We start from the raw sequence: 12,079 nt of genomic DNA, 5'->3' as shown, positions 1-12,079 counted from the left end.
ATTAGTAAATAGAGTTCTTTGACTTTTATCTTTGCCAGCCTTTGAGTACTGTGAGAAGTAACCGTGTGTGCAATGGTTGCTGCTATAACTGTTTGTTTATTTGCAAAGCCAATGCATACAGTATGTGGCACGTACAGATTGTCCATACATGTAAAGTAGATGCTAGGGCAGCACCAAAGCTTTGGTTCCTTCTCCTGCAGTACAGTAGCATTTCACTGATCTAAAACCTTAGAAAAGAGCCTAACATATTTTTCACGTTTTTCATTATCGTGGAATGCACAAGCACATATACATACACTGTTGTTGCTTTCATGGTGCTCTCTGTCTGACTTGGCCTTTTGTGTAACATCTAAAACACTGTCTTCTCTGACAGGATCAACCAATAATCAATTTGCGTTTAAATTTTGATTTTTAAATTTAAAAAACATTGCCATGCCGAACTTTCATGTTTAGAAACGTTATTAAGCAATAACCATAGAATGGAAGCTTCAGTGTGCAAAAGCTCACTGAAAAATGTTAAATTGTTATTTCTCTTATTCTTTCTTCTGTTTAGTTTTCTACAGTTTATTTTCTCCTATCTATTCACTGCATCTGGGAAATAATACTTACCTCTTTAACATTTATGGATCCTCACTTCTTCAAAGGGATAGAAAAGGTGATAGAGAGAAGCAAGGGTGTAGATTTGGTTGTGGCATTGGTGGGGACGGATGATTTAACCATCGACCCCTGCCCCGTTTCTTATTTTTTTATTTTTGTTTTTGCTTCTTGATAATAAAAAAAAAGGAGAAATATACTTGCCTACATATGCTATTCTACATGCTTTTAAACCGTTTAAAATTACAATTCATAGTTTTATATGTGAATTATATAATGTTAAATTACTATTAAACAAATGACTGACTAAGTATTTCAGGCTTTAGTTTACTTCAGCCATATTCCATATAAATCAGGTATCATACAAAAGTAAAAATAGCTTCAAATACAGTCATGACAATAAAAGAATATGACTTTAAGGACTTAACAACATTACTTCAGTTATAGTACACCAACATCTCTGACACATTAGCACTAAGGGAACACTGAATAATCTGGTGGGTTTTGTCCATAAAACTACTCATCTAAGATTAACACAAAGTAAAAGATCTCTCAGCAACATTATGCAACATTTTAGGCACTACTGCCCTCTATCAGATCAGTGAGCTGGGATGTTTTATTCTAAACATGAACTACTGTTACAGCCTGTAACAGTAGTTCATGTTTAGAATAGAATTAGTTTAGAATGTTTAGAATAGAATTAGAATTATATAATTCACATATAAAACTATGAATTGTAATTTTAAACGGTTTAAAAGCATGTAGAATAGCATATGTAGGCAAGTATATTTCTCCTTTTTCTTTTTTTTATCAAGAAGCAAAAACAAAAAGGAAAAAATAAGAAACGGGGCAGGGGTTGATGGTTGAATCATCCGTCCCCACCAATGCCACAACCAAATCTACACCCTTGGTTGCAGGTCACTTTTTTTTTTTTTTTTTTTTAGTTTACTCGGGGATTGGGCTGGATATCGGACATCCTGCACCACCCATCTGATCTGGAGTGTAGCGGAGACATTTCTGCACTGCTTGGGCGAAGGCAAACTCAGAAACAGCGTTTACCCCCACCTGCTGAGTCAGGCCATCTAGGACACAAACAAACACAAGAAGAAGAAAAAAAGGCCAAATTAGAGCTTAAATATGATTAACCTCTTGTCAATTGTCTGGATAAGCATTGTGATGAGAAAAACAACTATATCCATAAGTGATGGCTTCACATTTTGCATTTGGGTTTAAGTAGTTCAATCTGTTGAAACGGTTTACAATTTAGCCTTTTAACATATAAATGAAATCCAATGTAAAATTCCAAAGTACAACATCTTAGAACTTGCCTCAGACTCTCTGGAATCTAAAAAAGCAAAATATGATGATATTGAGCAGCATAAATTCATGTTTTGAAGTTAAGATTACAATGAAATTGTGATGCAGCTCATTGTTTCGAAGCATACTGTCGTTAGCATGCACACACACACACACACACACACACACACACACACACACACATATATATATATATATATATATATATATATATATATATATATATATATACATATGCATTTGCCGGCGCCGCTCCGAGCTGGCAGCCAGTATTAGCAGCTCCGACCTGACCAAGTCCTTTTTTCTCTTTAATATATGTTTCTCTGTTGTTTTGTGTTATTGTTTTTGTTTTTCTATTGTGGACTGCTATCCCCTACAATGGAGCTCAGAATTCTATGGACAATGGTATTCTTTATTACATTTTTTATGGCGTCTTTGTCCGGAGAGCGCGTGGAGGAAATGTGGTTAAACAGTTGTAAGCATATATTGTGTGGCAGGAAGTCATGTATACAGAGACATACACACACACACACATTCATTCACATGCTCACACATGCATGCACACACACACACAGTGCCTTAGTTTTTATGGCACACCACAGGGGTTTTATGGTGGGGGGTTGTGTAACTGAGTTGAATAAAAGACTGTGAGAGGAGACTGAAGTTTGGAGTGTTGGCTACAGGGGTGCTTGTGTTAGATGGTAAATAGCCTGTATTTGTATAGCGCTTTACTTAGTCCCTAAGGACCCTAAAGCGCTATACACTACCTTCAGTCATTCACACACTGGTATTGGCAAGCTACATTGTAGCCACAGCTGCCCTGGGGCACACTGACAAAGGTGGACACTGGCGCCACCGGGCCCTCTGACCACCACCAGTAGGCAACGGGTGAAGTGTCTTGCAAAAGGACACGATGACCAACACTGTCCGAGCAGGGGCTCAAACCAGCAACCTGCCAATTACAAGACGAACTGCCAACTCTTGAGCCACGATCGCCCTGTGATCGTTAGCTCTCTGAGCGCAGTCTCGCCTTTCAAGTAAAAACATACAAGTGGCTCTTGTGTTCTGTTTGCAGTCTCTCTTGGTCTAATTCCAGCAGGGTCACATGTTTGGACCCAACAAGAGTTTTCTCTTTTCCACACTCTCCCAATTCATCCAGCAACCCTGCTTGGCCAGCGCTACGGCTCTGGCATGTCTGGCTGTTTCCTCCTGTTGACGCACCTCCTCCACCACCGTTTTTCGACCTTTGGTTACAGATGCCTGTTGCCACCAAGGTGTTACTGCTCCAAGACCAAATCCTCCTCTGCCCTCTTGGATGTGACCCACCACATCACGATGCTGAAGAGCAGATTTGGCCTGTAGCACAGATTTGGCTGGGGTCCACTTCCTCCCCGTTGCTAGGGTGGGAGCAGTGCCTCTCACTATTGGGTCCCGGGAGTCTATCAGTGACATCTCAAGCCTCACTTTTTTACATTTAAACTCCTCTACCAGACTAGGGATAGGCAATGACAGTATCCCGTCACTATTCTGTATTTCTGTGACGTGACCGAGGTTTATCCAATAGTTTGATATTGTGCGGTGAACAGAAAGGAATTGCCAGAAACACCAAAAGGGCAAAACACCAGCTACTGGTAGATAGAGTAGTCATTTGAGACTGTAAGACTAGACTGAACAACCTGTGCATGGCCTGGATTGATTACAAGAATCTAGACCCGCTACAGTTTGCTTACCGCCCAAACCACTCCACAGATGATGCCATCTCGCCTGCTCTTCACCTTTCTCTCTCCCATCTCAACAAAAAGGACATTTATGTCAGAATGCTGTTTATTGACTTCAGCTCAGCATTCAACACAGTCATTCCCCAGAACCTGTAAAGAAGTTGGACCTACTAGGAATAAACACCACTCTCTGCAATTGGATCTTGGACTTCCTAACTTCCTAAGTATTTGGGGCAAGATGGCGCCGATGTGTATGGCTTGCCGTCTGTTCCTCCAAGTTTCTGTTTTAATGTTTTTATTTTGTTATGATGTCGACTGGTCTATGATCGCCAAGTTTTACTTGATCTTCGACTATCTCCCAATACGCGTGTAGACTGGGAAATGCACACAAAATACCGCCTCCACTCCTGTCGTTGGTTCCTACTCACCAGCCTTTGCAGAACTTTTGCCTTCAGACTGCTGCTATTTTAATGTCCCACGCAGATCTGGTCGAGGTGGAGGAGTAGCTACTATCTTCAGAGATCGCTACAAGTGCAAGCAGGTTTCATTGGAATTTTATTTTTCCAGTTTTGAACTGTTACTGTTTGAAATAGCCTGTTCTCCCCATGTACTGTGCACAATAATATATAGGGCCCCAAAATACAATAAGGACTTTATAAAGGAATTTGCTGCATTTCTAACTGAAGTCACAATAAAATATGACTCCTTTCTTATTGTTGGGGATTTTAATATTCATGTGTGCTGTCCAGATAAGCCCATGGTTAAAGACCTTTTGAATCTTACTGATTCTTTTAATTTAGTTCGATGTGTGTCTGCACCCACGCAACAGTGTGGCCACACTCTCGATCTGGTTTTAGCGCACTCATTGCCTGTTTTTAATCTGAAAGTCTCCGATCCTGTTTTCTCTGATCATATGCCGGTTCTGTTTGACATCTCTTTATCTAGAAATGAATTCAGGGGGCATGTCCCTGCAAAGACATCTCGTTTGTTAAATTCTTCCACGGCAGCACGGCTCTCCACCTACTATAATCAGTTCTCCATTCCTGAGACACTCCAATACGTAGAGGAACTCAGTTTGTGGTTTCATACCACTTGTCAGACTGTCTTGGATATTGTTGCCCCTCTAAAAATTAAGCATCCTAAGACTAAGTTTGAACCCTGGTTGAGCAATGAAACCCGTGCTGTGAGGCATGAATGTCGTAGGGCTGAGCGGAGATGGAAAAAAGATAACTTACAGGTCTCTTTACAAAGTTTAAGAGAGTGCTGGGCCTTATATCAGCTTACAATAAAAGAAGCAAAGCGGAAACACTTTGCAAACATTATTATGGTGAATTATCAGAAACCACATATATTGTTTAAGTCAATTGAGACTATTTAAAGTCCTCCCTCTGCTCTTAGTTTTGAGCCTTCACTTGAAATGTGTGAAAAGTTTCTGCACTTCTTTATAAACAAGGTAGCCTCGGCTAGGGCGAGGATTATTTTGCCCACATCTGACCCCTCTGATCTTCCAATTTGCTCAGCTGTCTTTCAACAGTTTGAGTCGGTTACTCTTGCTCAGCTACAGGAGGTGGTGGATCATTTAAAGCCTGTAGGCTCACCTTATGATCCTATCCCTCCCCTTTTTCTGAAAGAAGTTTTTTCTACCATAGGTCCAACCATTTTAACCATTTTAAATAGCAGCCTTACTTCAGGTGTGGTTCCAAAGAATTTCAAAGATGCAATTGTGCAACCACTTCTTAAGAAACCTGGGCTAGATACAAACGCTGTTGAAAACTTTAGACCAATATCTAAGCTGCCCTTTTTATCTAAAGTCTTGGAAAAAATTGTATATGACCAATTGATCTCATACTTGAATGCACAAAATGTTCAGGAGATTTTTCAATCTGGTTTTAAAGCAATGCATAGCACTGAATCAGCACTTTTAAGAATTTTTAATGATATATTTTTATCATGTGATTCTGGTGAAAGTGTCATTCTTATTTTACTCGATTTAACTGCTGCATTTGACACTGTAGACCATGAAATTTTAATCTTGTGTTTGGAGCAGTGTGTCGGTATAACAGGTGTGGCTCTGATATGGTTCAGGTCTTACTTAACAAATCGAAACTTTTCAGTTCGCTTAGGAAACTGTGAGTCCTCCCGTGCTCCATTGTCTCATGGAGTACCACAGGGTTCCATTCTGGGCCCTATCCTGTTTTCATTTTATTTACTTCCATTGGGCTCAATTCTTAGAAAGCACAGACTCTCGTTTCACTGTTATGCAGATGACTGCCAAATTTATGTTCCTCTTAAAAAGAAAGATGGGTCGTCTGTAAATCGTTTACAAACATGTCTGGAGGACGTCAAGTCGTGGTTGGCACCAGTAGTGGTTTTAGATACGGGCGACACGGGCGGTTGCCCGGGGCGGCATCACGGGCATCGGCAAAAAAAAAATGCTCGTACTCATGCTGCCCCGACGTCAGCCAGCGCATACTGGGAATGGCATAGGCACCGATCGGTTTTCTGTCGCCCATTTGCTGGGAGTAAGGGCGCCCTCCGTTTGCGAGGTGCGCCTGCTGCTTGCGGCACAGAGAGGAGAGGGCGGGGCGTCGGGGATTCACTGGTGGCTGGAGCAGCATCTAATAACCAACTCGCAAAATAAAACAAAATAAAAACAAAACAACAAACACGGAAACACCAGACATTATGATACAGACTTATAATTTGCACCGATGTTTTTTTTGAAATTCTATACACGAAAAGTGAGCGCGAGAGCCCTCAGTGCGCCTGCTCGCTGCTGAAGTCAAAGTAAACTTTATTGTCATCTCCGCTACATACAGTCCAGTATATAGAGAGACGAGACGACGAGGCTCCAGTTACAGCAGTGCAAGTAAACAATAAATATAACAGGAGTTAGAAAATAAATATACACTTTAGGACTCGGGGTAAAGGGATCAATAACAATTTAAAATTTACAGTTTGATGATTTAAAGTTTCACACACAACCCGTTGAAAGGGGAGGGGCTTCCAAATAGAGCACATCTCATTCATAATGTTGTAAATCCATGTCCATTATGTATTCATGATTTGAATCCTGGGTTCAAGAAATACACCTTAGACAAAGTGAATCTGTGAACTAAGGTGTAGGTCTGTTAGGTTATGTTGTGGTGATCCTTGGGTTGAGGGATGGGTGTTCATACTGGAGTGCAAAATTAAAACCAATGGAAGATGGACAAGAAAAGTTCAAAGCCATCAGGTGCTCAGTTTAGAAAAAAGAGAAAAGAAGAGGAGAAACGAGCAAAAGATGCAGGTAAGCAGATGTGTGATTGGATAATGGCAGGTCATCCTGAAACAATCAGAATCAGAATACTTTATTAATCCCTAAGGAAATTATGTGGGTTACAGCTGCTCCAAGAAGAAATGGTAAAAATAGCAACAGACTAAACTCCAAACAATAACAGTCACAGATTTTAATGTTAATTAGTCATTGTCAGTTGTTGATTTGTCCTGTTCTCATTGTATGACGAATTATGATAGCTGTTTGGTAGCCGTTTGCATACTATGCATACTCTCTCTCTCTTCATATGTGTGTGTGTGTACAACAGGTTTATGTTAATGTACAATCCTTAATATGTTTTGTCTGTGTGTGTGTGTATGTGTGTGTGTGTGTGGGGGGGGGGGGGGGGGGGGGGGCAGAGGGAGTGTTCGCCCAGGGCGCCAAACAGGCTAGGACTGCCACTGGTTGGCACTAAACCTTTGTTTTAATGATTCTAAAACTGAAGTAATAGTGTTCAGACCTGCCTCCACTGCTGTTCCGTGTGTTGATTTGCAATCCCTGAAATCATTCTGTAAACCAGAGATTGTTAATCTGGGTTTAAAAATTAATCCTGAGCTTAAACTTGAAAGCCAGATCGGGTTGGTTGTAAGGTCTAGTTTCTTTCATCTGAGGCAACTGGCCAAAATTAAGCACTTTCTTACGAGACAGCAATTTGAAACAGTAATCCATGCTTTTGTAACCGTTCGGCTGGATTACTGTAATTCTCTTTATTTTGGGGTGAGTCGATCTTCTGTTTTTCGACTGCAGCTAGTCCAGAATGCTGCTGCACGCCTTTTAACTGGCACTCGTAGATACGAGCATATCACCCCAGTTTTATATTCACTTCATTGGCTGCCCATGCATTTTAGGATCCATTTTAAGCTGCTTTTATTTGTTTTTAAATGTTTGTCCAATGCTGCCCCTCTGTACCTCTCTGAGCTTCTTCATCCATACATACCTTCCCGGTCCCTCAGGTCGGCAGACCAGCTCCTCCTGAGTGTGCCCAGGACTAATCGTAAGCTCAGAGGGGATCGGGCGTTTGCTGTGGCAGCACCAAAATTGTGGAATGAGTTGCCTTTACATGTTAGACAGGCACCTTCCTTATCTGTTTTTAAATCACGTCTTAAAACATATTTATTTACCTTGGCTTTTAGCACAGCAGGACTTGTTGATGTCTCTTAATATGTTTTCTTATTAATTATATTATTTTTAATTTTAAGATATTTTTTATATGTAATTTAAACTGTTTCCTCTCTTATATTTGTAGCACTTTGGTCAACATTGTTGAATGTAAAGTGCGTTATAAATAAAGATGCTATGCTATGCTATGCTATGCTATGCTATGCTATGCTATGCTAACTGACAGGCCCCAGTCTGTCTTCATAGGAAATAACACTTCCAAAGTCCCCAGACTGATTACAGGATCGTTGCAGGGCTGTGTGCTTAGTCCACTGTGTATATTGTTGTATTGACAATAAAGACCTTGAATCTTGAATCTTCATGTATGACTAAAATATCTAAAAAAAAAATGAATAAATTGCGACTGAAAAGCGTTCTGACAACAGAACAATATACCAAAAACAAAAATACAAAAGAACTACAGCAATGAAAATACTACTTACAGTGATTTGAGGACAGTTCCCGAAAATATAAAATACAATTGACACCAAACAATATTATCCTGGGTTACAGTGTGCAATAATCCTAAATATATGTGTGTGTCTTTTGGTGTATGGTATTGCTATAACACATTTAAAAAAACAAAAACAAAAAAGTCATCAGGCCGGGGTCTTTCTGTGTGGAGTTTGCATGTTCTCCCCGTGTTTGCGTGGGTTCCCTCCGGGTACTCCGGCTTCCTCCCACCGTCCAAAGACATGCAGCTTGTGGGGATAGGTTAATTGGATAATCCAAATTGCCACTAGGTGTGAATGTGCGAATGAATGTGAGTGCGAATGGTTGTCTGTCCCTGTGTGTTGGCCCTGCAACAGACTGGTGACCTGTCCAGGGTGTACCCCGCCTCTCGCCCTATGACAGCTGGGATAGGCTCCAGCACCCCCCCCGACCCTGAAAAGGATAAGCGGAAGCGAATGGATGGATGGATGGATGGATGGAAAACAAAAAAACAACAGGGGTTGAAACTTTACTGATAATTTGTCCAAGCAAAAAAAATAACATCATAAAAAGTGCTGCAGGGAAAGCTTAATAAGACACTGCACAAAAATCAACAGTTGCTTCAAGAGAGAAAGCAACACGACATAAAACAGAAAGAAATTTATTGCAAGCATGAAGACATGGAGGAAAAATACAAGCGCTCCAAATAAAGCTTGATAAAACAACTTGATAAGAACTGGACATAAAACAGAAAGAAGAAAAACTTTTTCTCCAGGACTTTGAGAGAAAAAATCTAAAACTGCAAGAATTTTATAATAAAAAGGAAGTACAAACAACGGAACTGGAAGGAGGAAAGAAAAAACTGGTAAAACAATGCTCAGAGATGCAGAGTAGGATCACCAGACTTTGTCTAAGTTTCTGAAACATCTTTGAGTTTCAGGAGAGAAAAAAGCAGTAAACATTTAAATGCGTAAAGCAAAGCATATAGCTGACTCAGAAATTGAGCTCAGCATCACACATGCTGTTTTGTCTTGCAAAGAAACGCTGTAATGTTTACCAAAATACCCTTGGCCTGTCCATTTAAATAGTGCATGGAATGAATATTATAATACGCCATTTACTGTGCTCACCTCATTATAGGTAAGGCAAGCTGTGAGGAAACCCATATGGAAAAGATATAAATCTTATAAAGTTTGTATCTGTCTTGTGTGAAACTTGTATGAAAAGAATACAAGAGTGAAAACAGATGTAAGATCCCTTGAAAATTTATATAAATGAAACTTGTGTGTTTTGGATACTTACTAAAACAATATATGAAAGTGGCCACTTTCATGAGTAAATCATATAAGCCTTACAGTGGGGCAAAAAAGTATTTAGTCAGCCACCGATTGTGCAAGTTCCCCCACTTAAAATGATGACAGAGGTCAGTAATTTGCACCAGAGGTACACTTCAACTGTGAGAGACAGAATGTGAAAAAAAAATCCATGAATTCACATGGTAGGATTTGTAAAGAATTTATTTGTAAATCAGGGTGGAAAATAAGTATTTGGTCAATAACAAAAATACAACTCAATACTTTGTAACATAACCTTTGTTGGCAATAACAGAGGTCAAACGTTTACTATAGGTCTTTAGCAGGTTTGCACACACAGTAGCTGGTATTTTGGCCCATTCCTCCATGCAGATCTTCTCAAGAGCAGTGATGTTTTGGGGCTGTCGCCGAGCAACACGGACTTTCAACTCCCGCCACAGATTTTCTATGGGGTTGAGGTCTGGAGACTGGCTAGGCCACTCCAGGACTTTCAAATGCTTCTTACGGAGCCACTCCTTTGTTGCCCGGGCGGTGTGTTTTGGATCATTGTCATGTTGGAAGACCCAGCCTCGTTTCATCTTCAAAGTTCTCACTGATGGAAGGAGGTTTTGGCTCAAAATGTCACGATACTTGGCCCCATTCATTCTGTCCTTAACACGGATCAGTCGTCCTGTCCCCTTGGCAGAAAAACAGCCCCATAGCATGATGTTTCCACCCCCATGCTTCACAGTAGGTATGGTGTTCTTGGGATGCAACTCAGTATTCTTCTTCCTCCAAACACGACGAGTTGAGTTTATACCAAAAAGTTCTACTTTGGTTTCATCTGACCACATGACATTCTCCCAATCCTCTGCTGTATCATCCATGTGCTCTCTGGCAAACTTCAGACGGGCCTGGACATGCACTGGCTTCAGCAGCGGAACACGTCTGGCACTGCGGGATTTGATTCCCTGCCGTTGTAGTGTGTTACTGATGGTGACCTTTGTTACTTTGGTCCCAGCTCTCTGCAGGTCATTCACCAGGTCCCCCCGTGTGGTTCTGGGATCTTTGCTCACCGTTCTCATGATCATTTTGACCCCACGGGATGAGATCTTGCGTGGAGCCCCAGATCGAGGGAGATTATCAGTGGTCTTGTATGTCTTCCATTTTCTGATGATTGCTCCCACAGTTGATTTTTTCACACCAAGCTGCTTGCCTATTGTAGATTCACTCTTCCCAGTCTGGTGCAGGTCTACAATTCTTTTCCTGGTGTCCTTCGAAAGCTCTTTGGTCTTGGCCATGGCGGAGTTTGGAGTCTGACTGGTTGAGGCTGTGGACAGGTGTCTTTTATACAGATGATGAGGTCAAACAGGTGCCATTCATACAGGTAACGAGTGGGGGACAGAAAAGCTTCTTACAGAAGACGTTACAGGTCTGTGAGAGCCAGGGATTTTCCTTGTTTGAGGTGACCAAATACTTATTTTCCACCCTGATTTACGAATAAATTCTTTACAAATCCTACCATGTGAATTCATGGATTTTTTTTTCACATTCTGTCTCTCACAGTTGAAGTGTAGCTCTGGTGCAAATTACTGACCTCTGTCATCATTTTAAGTGGGGGAACTTGCACAATCGGTGGCTGACTAAATACTTTTTTTGCCCCACTGTATATGATTCACTATATGAAGTAGGCCAAATCTGATGCAAGTCTTTTATAAGTTTTTTCTATTTCTTTTCCATATGGGAATGGCCCTGGATTATGAAAAACAGAGCCATAGAAACTGAAAAGTCCAAACCTTTACCAGTTCTCTCAGAAGAATTTACATATTCAGTGCATTATTTACAGGTTAGACGGGTGGCAAAGAGTATAAATAATCCCCAAAATTTCCAGTCGCTTTTATCCTGCATTTATAAGTTTCCACCAACTTCTGCACAATCGCTTAAAGCTCTTAAGAGTAATCTCACTAAATGAAAATGTTTGTATTTGCTGGAAACTGGAGAGCCCGATTAACTTATTTTTCTTTTGTTTTGACTCATGAATGCTTTTGGTTATCATTCTCCAGTTAACACTGTTACCTGTGCCTGAGTTGGCCGAGGGCTGGGCTTAAAGAAAGAGGCACACATACAGGATGTTTCCACATGGCAGTATTCAACACTGGATATGGTTTCTCATCTGCTAAAGAATTAAGAGGCTGTTTTCGCTACTTTAGACAAACAAAAGCACAAGCTACTCATTATAACTACATTAGAGC

This window comes from Neolamprologus multifasciatus, chromosome 10 (assembly GCF_963576455.1).
Source record: "Neolamprologus multifasciatus chromosome 10, fNeoMul1.2, whole genome shotgun sequence".
Taxonomy (NCBI): domain Eukaryota; kingdom Metazoa; phylum Chordata; class Actinopteri; order Cichliformes; family Cichlidae; genus Neolamprologus; species Neolamprologus multifasciatus.
Note: the sequence above shows the minus strand (reverse complement) of the source record.